Genomic DNA, 19,936 nt, shown 5'->3' with positions numbered 1-19,936 from the left:
GTTTTTAACTTAAGACTTTAGAAAGTTAAAAATGTTAGCTGAGAATATCGCACCTACTATGGAAAGAAATATATACAGGTTCATAGGTGGTTCAGTGAATATATAGGGATGCAGACACCAATTAAGGATTGCTGGAACCACAACTTGCTTCTTCCCTTAACCTTTTCACTAGAGAACTGATGGAAGTTTTATTCATAAGTAGCTATGAGAAATGACTTTGTGTTTTTCATGTCTAGATTACTGTTTGTTCTTTAGCTGTCTTATTCTTTCTTCTGTGTCCACATGAATTCACCACCTCAGGTTGGCCAGTTCCTTGTGTAATGGCTAATTTACTAACCACAGAAAAATTGAGGTTCTCTTTATGATCAAAATCTGCACTCGAAGGTATAAAGTTTTAGTCAACTCAATAAAGCCTTAAGTAGTTATTTCTATTTTTATTTATTTTACACTAGTCCATGTGCTGCTCACACATGCTCTTCCCTTTATGTGCACTGCAAAAAAGTATGTAACCTGAGAATACCTTTCCACTAAAATCTGGGAGTAAATAAGGTGAGCTCAAAGAGGGTAAAATGTTTAAAACCCTTATTCAATAGCTGCTTCTTTTATTTTATCATCAATGCATCATACCAGCTGCAGTGGGTAGAGTTTTACTTTTAATAATTTCATTTGTTCTTAGGGTATAATTCCAGCAGTGGGATTGCTTGGTCAAAAGGCAGTTCCATTTTCAGTTTTCTGAGGAAATTCCACACTGTTTTCCATAGTGGCTGCACCAGTCTACATTCCCAGTAACACTGCACTAGGGTTCCCTTTTCTTTACGTACTCTCCAACACTTGTTGTCTGTTGATTTGTTTATGATGGCCATTCTCACTGATGTGAAGTGGTATCTCATTGTGGTTTTAATTTGCATCTGTCTGGTGGCTAGTGATGCTGAGCATCTTTTCATGTCTGTGTATGTCCTCCTTGGAGAAGTGTCTGTTTGAGTCCTTTGCACATTTTTTAATTGGGTTGTTTTGTCTTCCTGGATTGGAGTCACGTGAGTTCTTTTTATATTTTGGAGATTAAACCCTTGTCCAAGGTATCATTGACAAATGTGTTTTTCTATATGGTTGGTTCTCTTTTCATTTGTGTTTATGAATATATTATTGTACCTATAAGCCTTGAGTAATCAGAAAAGTTATAACAGCATCATAAAAAGTTTAAAATGGACAAAGTATAGAAGGCAGAGGGAGGGCTGGGGAAGACTGACTGAACATGAGACTAGGAAGATTGTTTATGACAGATCATTGAAGGGTCCTAAATCTAGTGACAATCAATTTGTACTCTAAAAATACAAAGCAGTGTCTTAAAGTGGATTACTAAAATATACTTGATTAACAAAAAAAAAATAGGAAAGCATGAAAGAAAGACAAAACAGGTGAGACAAATAGAAAATAAACAGTATAATGGCTGACCTGATTCTGACCATATCAGTGACTATTTTACATGTAAGTGGTTTATAGACTGCACCACAGTCTATAAGAAAAGAAGAACATTGTTAAACTAGATTAAAAACCAAGACCCAAACATATGCCATCTATGAGAGACACACTTTAAATAAAAACCAAACAGATAAAAAGTAAAAGGTCAGAAAAAGATATATCAAACAAATAATAAAGAAAACTACATAGATTTCAAGACATTAAAGAAGAATATTTTACAGTAATAAATAGTACATCAAGAAGACAGAACAATTATAAACACGTATCCACCAATAACAGAGCTTTAAAACCCATGAAGCACATAGTGAATAACATTATCAATCTCCTTGACCTAATTGAAATTCATACAACATTACACCCAACAACTTGGAATACAGTTTTTCAAGTGCATATTACATGTTTACCAACATTTTACCCTACATGTGTTGGGTCACAATAAATGCTCAATGAATTTTAAAATAACGAAATATTACAGAGTATGTTCTCTGACCACAACTAAATTAAATTAAAAAATCAATGTGAAAAGACATCTAAAGCACTTTTATTCCGAATACAATGAGATAAGCGTACACCACTGTGTTTCTCCCTCTGACTACAACTCTAAAATCTGGACAGAATGCTTGGAGCAGGTAGTTTATGAATCTGAAAGTAAACAATAGCAGGTAGTTTGGAGAAAAAGACCAGAATTTGAAATACTACCCAGCCTGTGGTGATTTTACCCAACCCCCATATCTTCCTATGTGAACTGAATACAGCCTGAAAGAAACCCGGAGGTGGTCATCAGCAGAGTAAGACGGGTCTTCAGAAGTCCTCTCATTCTGGCTCAAAGAGTCGGAAAAGAAACTCCTAATGATGAGAGAGTGCAGACATTTCTGTTTTTTTTTCTTTCTCCCAGTTTTCTCACTCCCCAGCCCACAAGCATTCTTACTGCAGTGATAACAAGGGTTGCAAAGAGAGCCCACAGGAGCCAAAGCTCTGAGTGGAGAACTTTCCTCTGTCCTCAGTATATCTGCAATCCCAATATGGTGGGGAAAACACGGTGCTTTCTCTCTCTCTCTCTTTCTGTTTTCCCATCCTTCTGTCATTTGCTACCACATGTGGGCACAGTCACACAAGTGGGCAGCCCAATGAGGTAACTGAAACAGCTAGAGGACTAAAAAGGGCAGCTTTGGGTAACCAGAAAAAGCTGACTTTTTGAAGAATATATATTCCCTTTCTTTCTATAGAAAATTCTTCATTTTGAGTCTGATACTTTGTCATGAACTGAGTCCCCTTATCTGTTCCTTGCTGGAGTTCCAGGTAGATGATGGTTTCTTCTTTGGGTTTCATCTCTGGAAGCACACAGTGCCCATCTGGCTTTCATTGGTCATGTGGATTTTGATCATCTGGTCAAGGTTTTTCTGATCCCCAATTTCACTTTAAGGGCATGAAAATATCCAGTTCTTCATAAAAAATTTCCCCTAGATAGAGTATCAATTAATGATCATTTCTTGCACCACCTCTACATTGGCTAGTTGACATTTGGCCTACTATATATAAGCAAGAGCCCTTCATTCCTCCAACTTTTATTTTATCTATTTAATACTTATATGGACTTACTAATACAAATTCAAATGTTCTCAGGGTTTATAGTTTATTAGTGTATTCAATTACTTCAATGTTCAAGTGCTCCCAGTTGGTGCTCCTTCAAAACAACACCTGTGTTCCCATGACATGGGTCTCTCTCTCACTGTGTCTCACCTTCCCTGTGATCTGGCATTCCTTTGAAATACAGTCGAGTTCATTTGTCTCAGTTTGCTTTCAGAGTTAGGACCCACCTCTTCCCATTTTTACTGACTTTATTTTAATTTGTTAAATACGTAGAATACTAACATGTTGCCAGATGTCAAACTACACAAAACATATATGCAGAGAAATGCTGCTTCCTCGTGAGTCCTTTAACCTCATTTCATTTTCATCTTCTACCCCGTATAGCTAACCAGTTACATTGTCCTCTGGTTTACTCTTCTTTTCTTTTTCTCTTTTTTAATATAAAGATAAGCAGAGATTACAATTTTTCTATCTTCCCTTTTTTACACAAAAGGTAACTATATATAAGTTGCTTGGTGCTTCTTTTATACGTGCATAGTACTTCATTGTGTACACATAGTATAGTTTATTTACCTAATATCCTATGCTTAGACATTTAGAGATTTGCAATGTTTTCAATTACAAAGAATACTGCAGTGAATAACCTTATGCCAATGTATTTTCATATTGTTGGAGGTGTATTTTAAGGGTGAGTTTCTAGAAGGGGGATTGATGGAACAAAGTGCCAATACGTATGCAGTATTGTTAGATACTCAAAATTCCCTTTACAGAGGCTGTATTCCCACGGCAGCCTTTAGGAGGGTGCATTCTTCCGCAGCCATCCAGAGCTGTATCTAAAATTTAGATATTTAATTTGATTTAGTCCATGAGTTTTTCAAGAAAAAAAAGCATTTTGCAATTCATCATTTCATGGGGAAATGACTTGAAGAGCAGAATGTTGTTCATTCATTCAGTTTATTTAACTGTGAATTCATTTTACAATTTATTTAAATAATTTTCCAATGATAGACATAAAGGTTGTTTTTTATTATTTGCTATTACAAACAATGTTGTGATAAACATATTTATGAATAAATCTTTTAACATATTCTTATTTTTAGAATAAAATCTTAGACATGCAATTCCTATTTCAATTGGTTGAAATTTTAAATTTAGTAAAAATTTCTGTTCCAGTTTATAACTATCAGCAAAGTATGAAAATGCAGTTTTCTGGAAAGAAAAGTTATATCATTAGTATCTTAATTTTCTGTTGTTTACTGAGTTAAAATTTGGGGCATATTTATATTTGTTCCTCTGTAAATTGTCATATTATGGTCTTTGCTTGACAGTTCTTGACAGGAAAACATGTCATTAAAAAGGTAATTTATTTCTTCATATAACCCCCTCAAAGAGAAAAAGACCAGGTATATTTGAGGGAAGTCTAATAAGAAAAAATATGTATGTATGTATGTATATAATATGTAATATAATGTATATATGATGTATATGTATGTGTATATATAATGAATTACTTCATGTTAGGCTTTTGCTTTCTGAGATCCTCATTCTCAATTTGTCCCTTTAGCATAGATGAATTAGTCTTTTATTGTGTTCCTAAATTATAATAGTAAGCTGTAGCAAAAATAATTAATAATTACTTTCCAAAAGCCATTTATGGCTCCTTTTACCTGGCCTGCCTTGAAAACCTGAAGCTTGACCCTTACAGTTAGCAGTGGTCATGTGACTTGCTTTTACCCCTTGAAATTTGGGTATTCATCTCTGAGGAGAAATTTCCTTCTCAAATACAAAAACACAAAGCCCTGCTAAAAGGGAACCCAAGCCCTTCTTCTTTCCCCTTCCTTCTACCTGATTTCTAGAGGCAGGACTCACAGTTGGCTGCACCACAGATAGGCAGTATAATTGTGAAAATGCTGAACTTCAAACAAAGTAATTCTGAGGCTTAGTGAAGTTTTGTATCTTACCCACAGGAATTCAGTAGCAGAGCCAAGATTCAAATTCAGAATTTTTTGACTCAAAATCTGGCCCACAGCTCACACAGAATGTCATCTTTTCAATCTCAAAATTTTATGAAGAAGGATTCCAAAATCATGTACAGTAACATCCATGATAAAACCAAGACTATAAAGTGCATGAAAAAAAGAGAAAAATTAAGTTACTAAACCTCATTTTATTCTCATTAATCAAACTTCAGATGGGCTTTAAATAATACATTAATAAGACAATTTCTTATCATTTTATATCTATGGAGGCTAAAAATTTAAGTAAAAATATTTCTGTAATTATTACTTTTCACTGTCAACCATATTCTGTAATTGAAAAGGAAGAATTTTTAAAAAGATATGCCCACATATTGAATACAGGTACAGTTTCTTCTAGAAAATGCTAGAAGTGTTTTTAAGAATTTATATTTTGTTTTGCACAAAAATTAATCAAATATCAAATGTGCTACTTGAATATGAGGCTGTACTTAGTATCATAAATATGCAGGATAAAAACCACCAGGACAGTTTAACAATGAGAAAATAAAATTATTATTCTTACATTATAGTCTCAAAACTTTAAAACTTGAGTATTAAAATAGTTAATAATAAAATCCTGGTTAGAATATTAACATTCTGATTTATTATCACATTCCCAAATTTGTTTAACCTCAGTTTTGACAGAATACTGATTTTAGTCAACATTGACAACTGATACTTAGACAAAATGGTTATGTGGTGTACCTCCTATCCTAAGTCTTTCATGAACTTGAAAAAATTATAGATCGATCTGCTATAGTAGTTCACAACATTCATAATCTTGAATTCTACCAGCTGGGTCATTTGGGCAGGTACTAAGGGGAAAATAAAATGTGTGTAAGTGAAGATAGAATGAAAGGAGAAGGAAAGATGAAAGATGGTGCAGAGTGGGGGAATGGAGGTTGAGAAGAGGCAGATAAGCAGAGAAACTGGTAAAGGAGGAAGAGAGAAAAGAAAGGTGAGCAAGGAGAAAATTCCTTTATGTGGTAGTGAGGGTAGATTGCTTTGATAATTTCTCTAGTGACATAGATCATCCCTCTGTCTTTATTAGAGACAACCAAAGCATCCCAGACTAGGTACTATATATTTGGTTATTAGTAGACACACACACACACACACACACACACACACACACACACACCCAAGCAAAAGAAATTCTACAGCTTCTAACTCTGGACTCAGGAAACTGTAAAATGTTAGAACTGAAAGAAACCTCTGACATTATCCTGTCCATTTCCTTATTCCACAAGGACTTGCCCAAGGTCATGCTGCTGGGAGAAGTACACTGACGGCTGGAACTCAGGCCTTTGGACGTCCAATCCAATGATCCTTCTTCCCAGATGCGTGATGCCTTTCCTGCCTCTTTGACTGAAGAAATAAAATTACTTCTGTCAAGGAAAAAAAAAATCTCACTTTGAGTGCATAATTTCTGAAAGGCCACTGTAGTAACTAGATATAGTTTCTTTTTTAAAGGATAAAGAAATTTCAAAATTTTATTTACTATGGTTTTTAAAAGTGAATGGTGAGGATTTTGAAAATATCTGTTTACCAATTTCCTACTGGTAACAGAACCTCAGCAGCAATAAATAAATCACTCTTCTCTGTGAAGCCATTAAGCCGAGAAACATGCTGTTTTTGGCAATACAGAAATCAAAGTGGTAGCACAGCAGAGCAGATCTGTGTTAAAGAACAAAAATCCACAGGCTGCTTCAAATATCAACAAGGAACCCTGAAATTTTCTATCAATTTCTTTTCATGGCCTTGTGACATTTTCAACTTAAAACTATATTGCTTAACATCAAGGCACTTTGAGAGAGCTTCAGTTGGAAAAGGTAATTTTTGAGTGAGATTCAGCAGAAAAAGGTAATTTTTCAGAGAGGTTCACTGGAAAAAGGTAATTTTCAGAACCAATTGCTGCATTCTTTTGCTGTTATTTTGTCTCTTTTCTAAGTAGCCCTAATGTCATTCATGGGCACTCTATGTCAATACATCCGTTCTGGCTAAGTCGTTTGTGCAAAGTAAGTTTACAGAAACTGTAGCTTTAGGCTATGTTATTCCAGGGCTGTGAAGATCAAACAATGCAATTTCACTTGGAAGTTTCATCAATTTTGCATCAATGTTGACGCTGGAGCTGGAGGCCTGCACCCAGAATCATAATTTCAGCCACAAAAACAAAATTTTGTTTTTGATGGAGAATCTAATTTCATATGATGATCATTGTTTGGCTCAGTAATAATGCAGCTCCTTAAACCACTGCTGCTGACCTGTTATTGATGGGCAAGCAATGGAGGGGCTGAATAGCTCATATAGACAGCACCAATTCATACTGTTTTGAGATACTAAAGGAAAAATAACTAGTTTTAGAATGCATGTTATTATATGTTATTTGTATAAGTGGATGAACAAGGATCCTAGAAAGCTGAGACCTTTCATCTGTTCATTTTGGAGAGCTCCAGTCTTTAGAAAGGAAATGATGCAATTCATCTTTAATGGCTGGAAGATGAAGACGCCGAAATTATCAGGCTTCTCATATATTTCTCCTTTGATTATATCACCAGAGAGAAAATGAAGGAAAAAATCCTCCTTCAATGAAAGATATGAAGGTTGAGGGGTATAAAAAGAAACATTTTAAAGCCTCTTTTTTAATAAAGTAAAACAGAAAATCTTAATGGGCTAGCATTTTCTTTTCTCCTTTAAATTATATGTATTTACTTTCAAGTGAATATTAATGATTTCCTTTCATTAATTTTTTTTTGTTTTGTAATTCGGCCTTTGTGTAACAATTTGTACTAGACAGAAGGTCAGATCACTGATTAAATAAACATACAGCCAACATAGGGTGCTTTCCAGTCTTCCTGTCCGGTCAGTTTCTTCCAAAGAACTTCACTTCCTGTTCCGCCCCACCCCCACCCTCAGCAGCAGTGTGGGTTGAATACACTGGACTAATAATGACCTTTATGTTCAAAATAACCATCTTTTTGTTATAAGAAAAAAAATCGGTAGTTCACCAACACTTAACTATCTTTAAGTTGGTTTGTTATTTATACCACTGAGAAGAAAATTAAATGAATCAAATGTGATGAGTTTGTTGCCTTTTACCCAAATGGAAGATTTTTTTCCATCTGTAGTTGTTTATATTCCAGTTATATTTAGAAATATATGCATGTATTTCAAATGCTGTATTTTAGAGCAATTTTAGGTTCACAGCAAATCTGAGAGGAAGGCAGACACTTCCCACACACTCTCTGCCCCAACACATGCACAGCCTCCCCCGTGATCAGCAACCCCACCATAGTGAGGTCTTTATTGGAATCTACGAACCTATATTGCTGCATCAGTTTCACCAAGAGTCCATATTTACGTAAAGTTCACTTTTGGTGTCATACACGCTATGTGTTTTGACAAACGTGTAATGATACGTATCCACCATTGCAGTATGACTTGAAATATTTTCACTGCCCTCAACAGCCTCTGTGCCCTGCCTATTCATTTCCCCCTCCTCCAAGCCATTGATCTTTTTATTATCTCTATTATTTTGCCTTTTCTGTAATGTCTCACAGTTGGAAACAAACAGTATGTAGCCTTTTCAGATTGGCTTCTTTCACTGAGTAATATGCACTTAAAATCCCTTCATGTCTTTTCAAAGCTTGATAGCTCATTTCTTTTTAGTTGAGTAATATTCCATTGTCTAGATGTGCCACAGTTTATTTATTCATTCACTAACTGAAGGGTATCTTGGTTTCTTCCAAATTTTGGCAATTAGGAATAGAGCTGCCATAAACATCTGTGTGCCTGTTTTTATGTGGACATACATTTTCGAGACCTTTGAGTAAACACTAAGGACTATGATATCCAGATCATGTAAGAGTTTGCTTAGTTTTTTTAAGGAACAACCAAACCGTCTTCCAAAGTGGCTGAACCATTTTGCACTCTCAGCAGCAATAAATGGGAGTTCCTCTTATTACACATCTTCGTCAGCATTTGGTGTTGTCAGTGTTTCAGATTTTGGCCATTCAAATAGGTGTGAAGTGCTCTATCCTTCCTGTTAAAGATTTTAACAGCACTGAGATTGAGTTCTTAGGTCTCTGTTTTAGGAATTTCTGTTACACAGATATGATTCTGATACCCGAGGTGATATTCTGTGAGAATCGGATTTGGTAAACTAGGTGGCCTTTGGCGGACGTCAGACGAGAGATTGATGGGACCATGAATATATGGAAGGGTGTCATGTGATAAACAGGTGATAAACAGCAGAACAGCCTAAATCCTTGTATAGTTACATTATACCTTACATTGGACTTGAACTACTAGTGTTTTGGTTAACAGCTGAATGTGCTAAATGGTTGTTTCACAGAGACACCTAGATATGTTTTTAAAGTTAAAATTGGTGATCCTTGTATCAATAGTAACTAACTGAACAATATGTTATGTTATTCTACAATATATGTTATGAAATTTATTATTAATCACTTTTTTAAAAACCTCTGCTAGCCAGGATGTTTCTAGTGTACTCTCCAAACAATTTACCTTTTCTATTTTCAATTACCTAACTTTCTGGCAAGGACTTTTTGTCATCTAGCACATAAATATTTCATTTAGTGAAATTGTGTTTATTATGTCTTTGTCAGGCTATAACATTTAATAATGCTAAAGCTGTCCTGGAAATGCAGGCTGAGAGCTAGTGCAAAAATCATTAAGCCTCTTTCCCCTACTAACCTTAGTTACTTTAGTTGGCCCATGTTTCTGTTTGTGTGAACTCTGGGTTAGCCTGAGCTTGGCTGACATGGTGAGCAATGGCAGATGGCAGGAAAGACTATCTGAAATGGCTGAGCAATGACATGACTCAACAGATATGGGCACTAAAGCTCAGTCATCTGGATCTTTAGGAAGATGAGATTAAGGCAAGACATACTGCAATCTATAGCACAGAGTGGAAGGGCCAGAGTTTGGGAATCACTCAGACCAAGTGTTGAGTCCCAGATCTGCCACTCACTCGTGACATGGTCTTGGTGTCACTTTTTTATGCCAGTGCTTAGGAAGGTTGTTGTGAGGTTAAATGAGACAATATATTTATGTAATCAGTCCAGAGCCCTAAAGGTAGCACACAGTGGAATTTATTATTAAGATGCGTACCAAAATGTAAACGTATTTTACAAAAGGATATTTTGTAAGCAATGATAGTTATTAAGGTGTGTGTCAAGATATAAAACATTTTAGGAAAAAAGTACAAGTGGATTAAAATTAAAGAACAGTCTGAATCGGCACTGCCTATAGGATGTCAGAATAAGCACAGTTTATTCTAATAGCATTCCATTGTATATTGGTGATATTGCTTGCTACACCACAGTTATTTAATCAAGTTTTGATGAAGATAAGGTGTGTTTACTCTTGGTGGGTCACATCTTACTGGAAGATGTGCTCTGATAATGAGCTTTGGAGGTGAGAGAGGGAAGGGCTTGCCTCTCTGGGAGAAAAGACTCCACACTCAGTGACCAAGCACTACCTGTAGAGATAAAGCAGAGCCTTGGCATCGCACATCTTTATGTCTCCAGGGGATAAATACTCTTTGTACAGAGTAGGAATTCTGTAAATGTTCACTGAGATGATAAGTGATGGGGTGGGATTTTCATACATGTGCAGCCATTTCTTTAACCTTTCCCCTCAGAAACCAACCTAGTCACAAATGCCTTTGAATAACTGTTTACACTCTATGCTCAATTAGGTCTTATAACTAAATGTGCTATAATTATTAAATCACTTAAGTGTGTGGTTTATTTTTCTGTTTCAAACTTTAGGCTTTAAAATCTTCTTGTGATTAATTTCGTCAAAGCTATGTCTTTAAATTCGCATTCATTTTCAAACAGAAAATTATAGGAAACATTTCTATTTCCTAAAGCTGCAATGTCCTGGTTCCAGTGATGAGAGCCTTTCAAATGTTAAATGCAGTGACATAATGAGTTCTTTAAAATAGCTTTCTTTTTCCTGGGCAAATTGTCAAAATGTGTGTGCTACTACTGATGTGGGTGTAGTTTCTGTCCTGTGTTAGCTCAACTTAGAGTTGGAAAGATCGATTAGTGGGTTTGAGTCGGCAAATAGACTCAAGGCATTTTATTTTCTGCTTGCTGTGTTCTTTTTATCTTCTCTTCAATGCAGTTTTTCTCTCCCCCTTTATGCTATGGTACTAGCTGAATGCTGATGACCCTATAGGACACAGCCAAGTTGCATTTAATGGTAATCTGGTGGCCACAGCTGTCTGGTTACCCACCAATACTGAACCAGGCCCTGGGAGCAGAGTTTTCATTCTTGTTTACTCCTGAGAGCAAATCCTGGAACATTCATCCTTCAAGTTTTTATTCCTGCCCTGCTTCCTTAAAGTCTTCCCTAAGGAATCAACGATGTTCCCGCTCCCCCAACAATGGTAGCTCTCTCTGTCTCTACCACACATTTACCACTTAGTATTTTCTATTGCTTTCTTAGTTGGTAATAAATGTCAGTCGTAGCTTTCCCTATCTGAGCTCAATAAATAAATACTTGTTGATTAATTAGATTGCTTCTTCTAATGCAGGGTGGCCTAGCAGTAGGCTTTGTTTGTAGGATGGTAGCTTGTAACATTTGGGCAGTGCCACTTTAGAAAACAGATGCAAATTGCACACCTTTGCACCAGAAAAGGTATATAGGTCTGTCCAGAAAGTATCCAGTCATGTACTATGAAAAATAGAGACCTTTACTGAAGAAGATACAAGGTACAAGAAATATTGTATATAGGACAATGAGGGCTCAGTCCCCTTCAAAGTAGGCACCTTGGGACCTCACACAGTTCTCTCAGCCTCTCTTTTATTTTTCAAAACTCTGCAAAATCCTTTTTTGGAATCTTCATTAGCTGCCTCATCATACTTCTCTGAACCTCAGTGACAATCTGAAATCTCTTCCCTTTCAAAGGTGATTTTAGTTTTGGGAAAAGCCAGATGTCCCAGAGCACCAAATATGGGCTGCAGTGGGGCTAAGACACCTGGGTAATTTGATGTTTCACCAAAAATCTCTGCATGCAACAGGATGCATGTGGGGGTGATTGTCATGATGAAGCTGCTAATCAATAGTTGTTCATAGTTGTGACCATTTTTGTTGTATTGCATCTTTCAACCAATGAGGAACATTGAGGTAGTACTCCTTATTAATTGTTTGGCCTGGAGGGGTATACTTGTGATGGACAACAGTTTCCTAATCCAACAAGACAGTTAACATGGCCTTGATCTTGCTGCAATTTTGCTGTGCCTTCTTCAGGTGTGGAGAACAAAGAAGGCAATTTCCATTGGGACAACTGGGCCTTCATTTCTGGATCATAGCCAAAGACCCATGATTCATCTCCAGTTATGACTTTTTAAGGAAATCTGCTTCATTGGTAGTGGTTTGAATCAAGTCATTAGCAACTGCAGCATGATGTTCCTACTGTTCTGGTAGCAGAAGCTGTGGAACAAATTTCGCCATGACACATTTCATGCCAAGATCCTGCATCAAAATCTTGGGCACAGTAGTTCTTGGAACCCCCAGATCAGCTTGTAGTTCCCCCACCATCAGTCACCAATCTTTGTTGATTATAGCCCATACACGTTCAACATTCTCAGGTGTTCTGCTTGTTTCAGGCCTTCCAGAACATGGATCACTTTCAACAGATTCTCGACCAACTATGAAGCATTTGTGTCACACTTTTATTTGTGCTTCACTCATTATATCAGCCCTGAAAGCCTTCTGAATCATCTGAATAGTTTTTATGGAGGACTGTTCAAGCTTAAAGCAAAATTTGATGCAGATTCGTTGCTCTATTCACTCAGTCATTTTGAATGAGATGGCCACACAGTACACATGCTCATTCAATGGTGTCTACTACCCCTACTGACTAGTACAGTGAAGTTGTCATTGTTCTCTCATGCACATTCCAGCCCCTCACCTTGGCTGCCAGGTTACATGGATATCGTGCAAACTGTTCTCATTATGTTAACAATGGCTGAACTTTTTCCAGACAGACTTCATATGCATATACAAAAAACTTTGCTGATGGTTCCAAAAGGTTTCTGACTCTTCCTGATGGTCATCTAAGGAAGCTTGATGCAAAGAACCTTCCTGTAACAGGGCCCATACTATATGAGAGTCCATATAAGACTCCTGGGAGTAAGGCAGAAGGCACCTACTGGCTTCTTACTCAGCAGGCAGGTAACAGCTTAACTTACAAATGCAATTTTTTTAAGGCTCTGAGGTTATTCATGCACTTGTATCTGAACATTTGTATCTACATGATTGTGAGACAATAATATAATGGAGAAATCAATTGAACTTACGCTAATTAGGTCTGAATTTGAATCCAGGTTCTGTCACTTAATGTCTATGTGAACTTAGCTAAGCCACTTAATATCTCTGGGCCTTCATTTTCTTATCTGTAACCTATGGATGAAGCTAACATTTATCTCAGACAGAGATGCAAAAACACTTAGTTCTCTCCTGCTTGTCCCAGGCAAAAAGCAATCTTGAACACAATCCCTGGACTGAAGTTCTTAGGGTTGGTAGGCTTCACAGGTAGGACATTCCCTGAGGCCTCCAAGGAATACAGAAGGGCCAAAGGCCTTCATCATCAGGTAGAGGAAAAGGAATTGGGGTTGTAAATGTTGAGTTAACCCTATAAAATCTAAGAGAGCAAAGATTTAATCTCTTTGTTTAATGCTGTATTCCAAGCACCTAGAAGGGGAAGGAGTTTGGTAATCACTTTAAACTCTTGTTAAAGGAGTAAATGAATTAATGGCTGAATTTTTGTGCACAGGTTGTACAAGTTAGTTAGGTTTGAGAAAACTTGAATTATATATATAAACAATATTGTTTTAAAAATTCTGTTTCCTGCATTGGAAGCCTCAATGTTAAGATAGCAGTTCTTCTCAAACTGATCTACAAATATAATACAAACCTAATCAAAATTCCAACTGTTTCTTGGTCAAAATTGACAAGCTGATTTTAAAAGGTATGTGGATCTGGAAACAAATGAAAATGAACTCACAACAACTCAAAATTTATGGGATGCAGCGAAAGCAGTCCTGAAAGGGAAGCTCATAGTGATACAGGCCTATCTAAAAAAGATAGAAACATTTCAAACAAACAACCTAACTCTATGCCTACAAGAACTTGAGGAACAACAACAAAGACAGACCAGAGCTAGCAGAAGGAAGAAAATAACCAAGATCGGAGCAGAATTAAATGACATAGAGACGAAAAGCACAATTCTAAAGATCAATGAATCCAGGAGCTGGTTCTCTGAAAAGATAAACAAAATCAACAAGCCTTTAAGCAGGCTCATCAAGAAAAAAAGAGAGAGGACCCAAGTAAACACAATCAGAAATGAAAAAAGAAGAGATTACAATGGACATCACATAAATACAAAGCATTGTAAGAAATTACTATGAAGAATTATATGCCAAAAAATTTGAAAACCTAGGTGAAATGCACAAATTTCTAGAAAAATATAACCTTCCAAAACTCAGTGAAGAAGAATCAGAAAGCCTGAACACACACCAATAACAGCAGAAGAAATTGAAGCAGTAATCTAAAAACTCCTGACACACAAAAGCCCTGGACCAGATGGTTTCACAGGAGAATTTTACAAAACATTTAAGAAAGAGATAGCCCCTATCCTTCACAGACTATTCCAAAAAAAAATCCGAAAGGATGGAAGACTCCCAAACTCTTTTTTATGAAGTCAACATCATCCTAATCCCCAAACCAGATAAAGACACAACAAAGAAAGGAAACTTCAGGCCAATATCTCTGATGAACATAGACGCTAAAATCCTCAACAAAATATTGGCAAATCGCATCCAACAATACATTAAAAAGATCATACACCATGACCAAGTGGGATTCATCTGAGGGATGCAAAGATGGTCCAACATTCACAAATCGGTAAATGTAATACACCACATAAAAAAAAGCAAAGACAAAAACCACATGATCATATCAATAGATGTGGAAAAAGCTTTTGATAAGGTACAGCACCCATTTATAATAAAAACATTCAGCAAAGTGGGAATAGAGGGAGCAGAGTGGGAACAGAGGGAATAAACTCAACATAATAAAGGCCATATATAAGAGAACTACAGCCAACATCATACTCAATGGGCAAAAACTAAAATATTTTCCACTAAGATCAGGAACAAGACAAGGATGTCCACTTTCACAACTTCTATTCAATATATTATTGGAAGTCCTAGCCACAGCAATCAGACAAGAAAAGAAAATAAAAGGCTTCCAAATTGGAAAGGAGGAAACAAAACTGTCATTGTTTGCCGATGATATGATAGTGTACATGAAAAATCCTATAGACTCTACCCCAAAACTGTTCAACCTAATAAATTCACTTGGAAAACAGCAGGATACAAAGTCAATATCCAGAAATCAGCCCTGGCTGGTGTAGCTCAGTGGATTGAGCACGAGCCTGCGAACCAGACAATCGCGGTTCGATTCCCAGTCAGGGCACATGCCTGGGTTGCAGACCAGTTCCCTGCAGGCCAGTTCCCAGCAGGGGACACATGAAAGGCAACCATACATTGATGTTTCTCTCCCTCTCTCCTTCCCTTCCCTTCTAAAGATAAATAAATAAAATCTTTAAAAAAAATCCAGAAATCAAAGGCATTTTTGTATACTAACAATGAAACAGCAGAAGTAGAAATTAAAAAAACATCCCATTTGATATATCAAAAAGAAAAATAAAGTACCTAGGAATAAATCTAACAAAAGAGGTAAAAGACCTATATGCAGAAAACTATACAAAACTGTAGAAAGCTATCAAGGAAGACACAAAGAAATGAAAACATATACCTTGTTCATGGATTGGAAGGATTAACACCATCTAAATGTCCATACTACCCAAAGCAATTTACAGATTCAATGCAATACCTATTAAAGTACCAATGGCATATTTCACAGACATAGAACAAACACTTCAAAAATTTATATGAAACCACAAATGAGAGAAAGAAAAGCAAAGTAGGAAGAATCACAATACCTGATACCAAACTGTATTACAAGGCCACTGTAATCAAAATAGCCTTGTACTGGCATAAAAACACACACATAGACCAGTGGAACAGAACAGAGAGCCCAGAAATAAATCTAAGTCGCTATGGTCTATTAATATTCAAAAAAGTGGGCAGCAACATAAAATGGAGTAAAGATAGCCTCATCAACAAATGGTGTTGGGAGAACTGTACAGCTACATGCAAAAAAATGAAACTCGAGCCCTGGCTGGTGTAGCTCAGTGGATTGAGCGCAGGCCTGTGAACCACATGATGATGGTTCGATTCCCAGTCAGGGCACATGCCTGGGTTGCAGGCCAGGTCCCCGGTGGGGGACACATGAGAGGCAACCATACATCAATGTTTCTCTCCCATTCTTTCTCCTTCCCTTCCTCTCTCTCTAAAAATAAATAAATAAACTACTAAAAAAAATGAAACTCGAGCACCATACACAAAAATAAATTCAGGGTCTATAAAAGATTTAAATATAATCCATAACACCATTAAAGTCCTAGAGGAGAACATAGGCAGAAAAATCTGTTATTTCACGCAGCAACATTTTTACTGATATGTCCCCTAGAGCAAGAGACATAAAGGAAAGCATAAACAAATGGGATCTCATCAAGATTAAAAGCTTCTGCATAGCTAAAGAAAACAGTATTAAAATAAAAAGACAACCAACTGTATGGGAAAACATATTTGCCAATGATACCTCAGACGAAGGTTTAATCTCCAAAATATATAGGGAACTCACACAACTCCACTCTAAGCCAAGCAAGCCAACTAAAAAATGGGCAAAGGACTTGAACAGACACTTCTCCAAGGAGGACATACAGAGGATCCAGAGACACATAAAAAGATGCTCAATATCACTAGCTATCAGAGATGCAAATTAAAACCACAATGAGATACCACTTCACACCAGTCAGAGTGGCCATCATAAACAAAGCAACAAACAAAAAGTGTTGGAGAAGTTGTGGAGAAAAGGGAACCGTATTTCACTGTTGGTGGGATTGCAGACTGGTACAACCACTATGGAAAACAGTTTGGAATCTTCTCAGAAAATTAAAAATGTATTTGCCTTCTGACCCAGCAATTCCACTGCTAGGATTATACCCTAAGAACCCTGAAACACCAATCCAAAAGAACCTGTGCACCCCAATGTTCATAGCAGCACAATTTACAATAGCCAAGTGCTGGAAGCAACTTAGGTTCCCATCAGTAAATGAATGGATTAAAAACTATGGTACATGTACACAACAGAATTCTATGCAGCAGAAAGAAGGAGCTCCTATCCTTTGCAACAACATGGATGGAACTGGAAAGCATTATGCTAATCGAAATAAGCCAGGTGGTGAAAGACAAATGCCACATGATCTCACCATTAACAGGAACCTAAACAACAAAACAAACAAGCAAGCAAAATATCACCAAAGACACTGAAATAGAGAACAGGCAGACAGGGACCAGAGGGGAGAGGGGAGGTAATTTCAGGGGAAAAGGGGAAGGATTCACAGGAACAAGTATAAAGGACACATGGACAAAAACTAAGGGGGGTGGAATTGGAAGGGAGGGGGGAGGGCTGTGGGGGTGGGCTGGGATTGGAGTCAAAGACAGAAAACTGTACTTGAACAACAATTAAAATAAATAAAATAAAAATAAGCAAAAGGTATGTGGAAATACCATAAAGAACCTAGAAAAAGCCAAATATTTTTTTAAAAGAACAAAGACAGAGGACTTACTCTTTCTGATTTCAAGACTTATTGTAAAGCTGCATTTATCAAGAAAAATTGATATTGGCAAAGGATAAACATAAAGATCATTGAAAGAGAGTAGAAAGTTCAGAAATAAACCCACAGGAAAATTTCTTTTTTGACAAAGCAATTTAATGAAGGAAAAGAAAGCCTTTAAGCAAATGGCATTGAATCAGTTAGATAGACACGTGGGATAGAAATGTTTTTGTGTGTGTTTAATTTATGTTTATTTTGCCAGTCTTTTTGTTGAATTTTGATTTACATTTTTACAAACTATTGCCGGTAATATTGTAGTGAACATCCTATACATATAGCTTTGAGGATATGGACAATATTTCTATAGATTGGAGTCTTAAAAGTGGATTGCTAAATCAAAGAGTATATGAATTTTTAATTTTGATACATGTTGCCAAGTTTCTTTTCAAAAATGCTATTATAATTATACTTTTACAAAATCATATGAGTGTATTTTTTGCCCCCACTTTTGCTACTTTGGATATTGTATTTTTCTTCTTTTTTTGGTAGTCCAATGGGAAAAAAGTGATATGTCATTATTGTTTTAATTATTATTTCTTGGTCGTAATGAGATTGAGTACATTTTCATACACATAGTGATTTGTTTCCCTTTTTGTGATTGCCTTTTTAAATTATTTACCAATTTTTTATTGAATTATCCTCCTTTTCTCATTAATTTATAAAAAGCTAGCTATATATTATGGATTTAAACTTTTGACTATTATTGATGATATAAGTATTATCTTCCTGTTTGCCATTTGTCTTATAGCTTGACTTATGGTTACCTGGAAGTTTTGAAAGTAGTTAGTCTATCTTTTTCTTTATGGGTTATAGCTTTCTTGCTTTGGAAGGCCATCCCACTCTAAAATTACTGAAATATTCTCTGAATTTTATCTAATAGTAATCAAAATCAGGAGGATAAAATCTCCTCCAGAAATAAAAGGCCACAGATCAAACAAAATGACTTAGGTGCTTTTCTGGTTCTCCCTCATATGTAACCTCCTTTCTTATTGATAAACTGAGTACCAAGAGTTGTTTTCCTCTTCATTTCTGTTACCTTTTGGCTCTTTCCCCCTGTGTCAGCCACTGGAATATTTAGATATCACAGCAGAAAGAGAGAAAAGCAAGTCAAAATAGAGCTTTTGTGTTTTAAAATAGGTTCTATAGCAAATAGAAGATATAATATTTTTAAAGAAAAGGATTTTGAATTACAATAACCTCCTCTTTTATTTTAGTTTCAAAGGTCTACACACTAAAGGTCTCAGGACATAAACAGATCTCACTCCCTTTCTGTTCCTCGATAAAAATATGTTAAAAAGAATAGAAAAGAGCCAAGATTGTCACACTACCTGACTTGATGGAGTTCACAGGCTTGTTTGTGTGCAGGAAGAAAGATGAGACAGGGAAAGAAGGTGGTCTGGGTTCCATGAGCATAAGAAAAGGGGCCTTTGTCCTGTGCACTGATCACTTCCACCCCGGGTTGATTTCCAGTGGCCAAAAAGGTCTGAATTACTGAGAACAGGTGGTCCTGTGCCTTGTAGGGGAAGAAGTATCTTGTTATTATTGACATCCAGCATGATGTGTGGCCTGAAGAGGGTGTCTGCACACAGGGCTGGTGGCTTCTTCAGTGAGTTACCTGTGCAGTCACACAGGGTCTCAAACTTCATTTAATGTTCTCCTATTGTCCTCTTGGGATTTGTAATACTTTATGAACAAGGGACTCACATTTCATTCTGCCCCACAAATTATATAGCTGGTCCTGTCTACACGGAGAGACCTGAAATGATTCTGAGTCCCCAGTATAAATGGGAACAATATAATGATGTCCCCCACCCTCCAAGAGGGAAGAGAAGTAGTAGGGACATAGCTGACACCCAAACAACCCTTGTAGCAGGAACAAGGAAGAGGCAATGGCAATACACACTGACAGAGGTCTACAGACCAGATGGGATGACAGACATGTCGGTGGATGCCAGCATAAACACGACATGACACTGAGAATCAGGTGCTCCCAACTGAGGCTTTGACA

This window comes from Artibeus jamaicensis, unplaced genomic scaffold (assembly GCF_021234435.1).
Source record: "Artibeus jamaicensis isolate MK-2021 breed Jamaican fruit bat unplaced genomic scaffold, CSHL_Jam_final scaffold_1019, whole genome shotgun sequence".
Classification (NCBI taxonomy): Eukaryota; Metazoa; Chordata; class Mammalia; order Chiroptera; family Phyllostomidae; genus Artibeus; species Artibeus jamaicensis.
Note: the sequence above shows the minus strand (reverse complement) of the source record.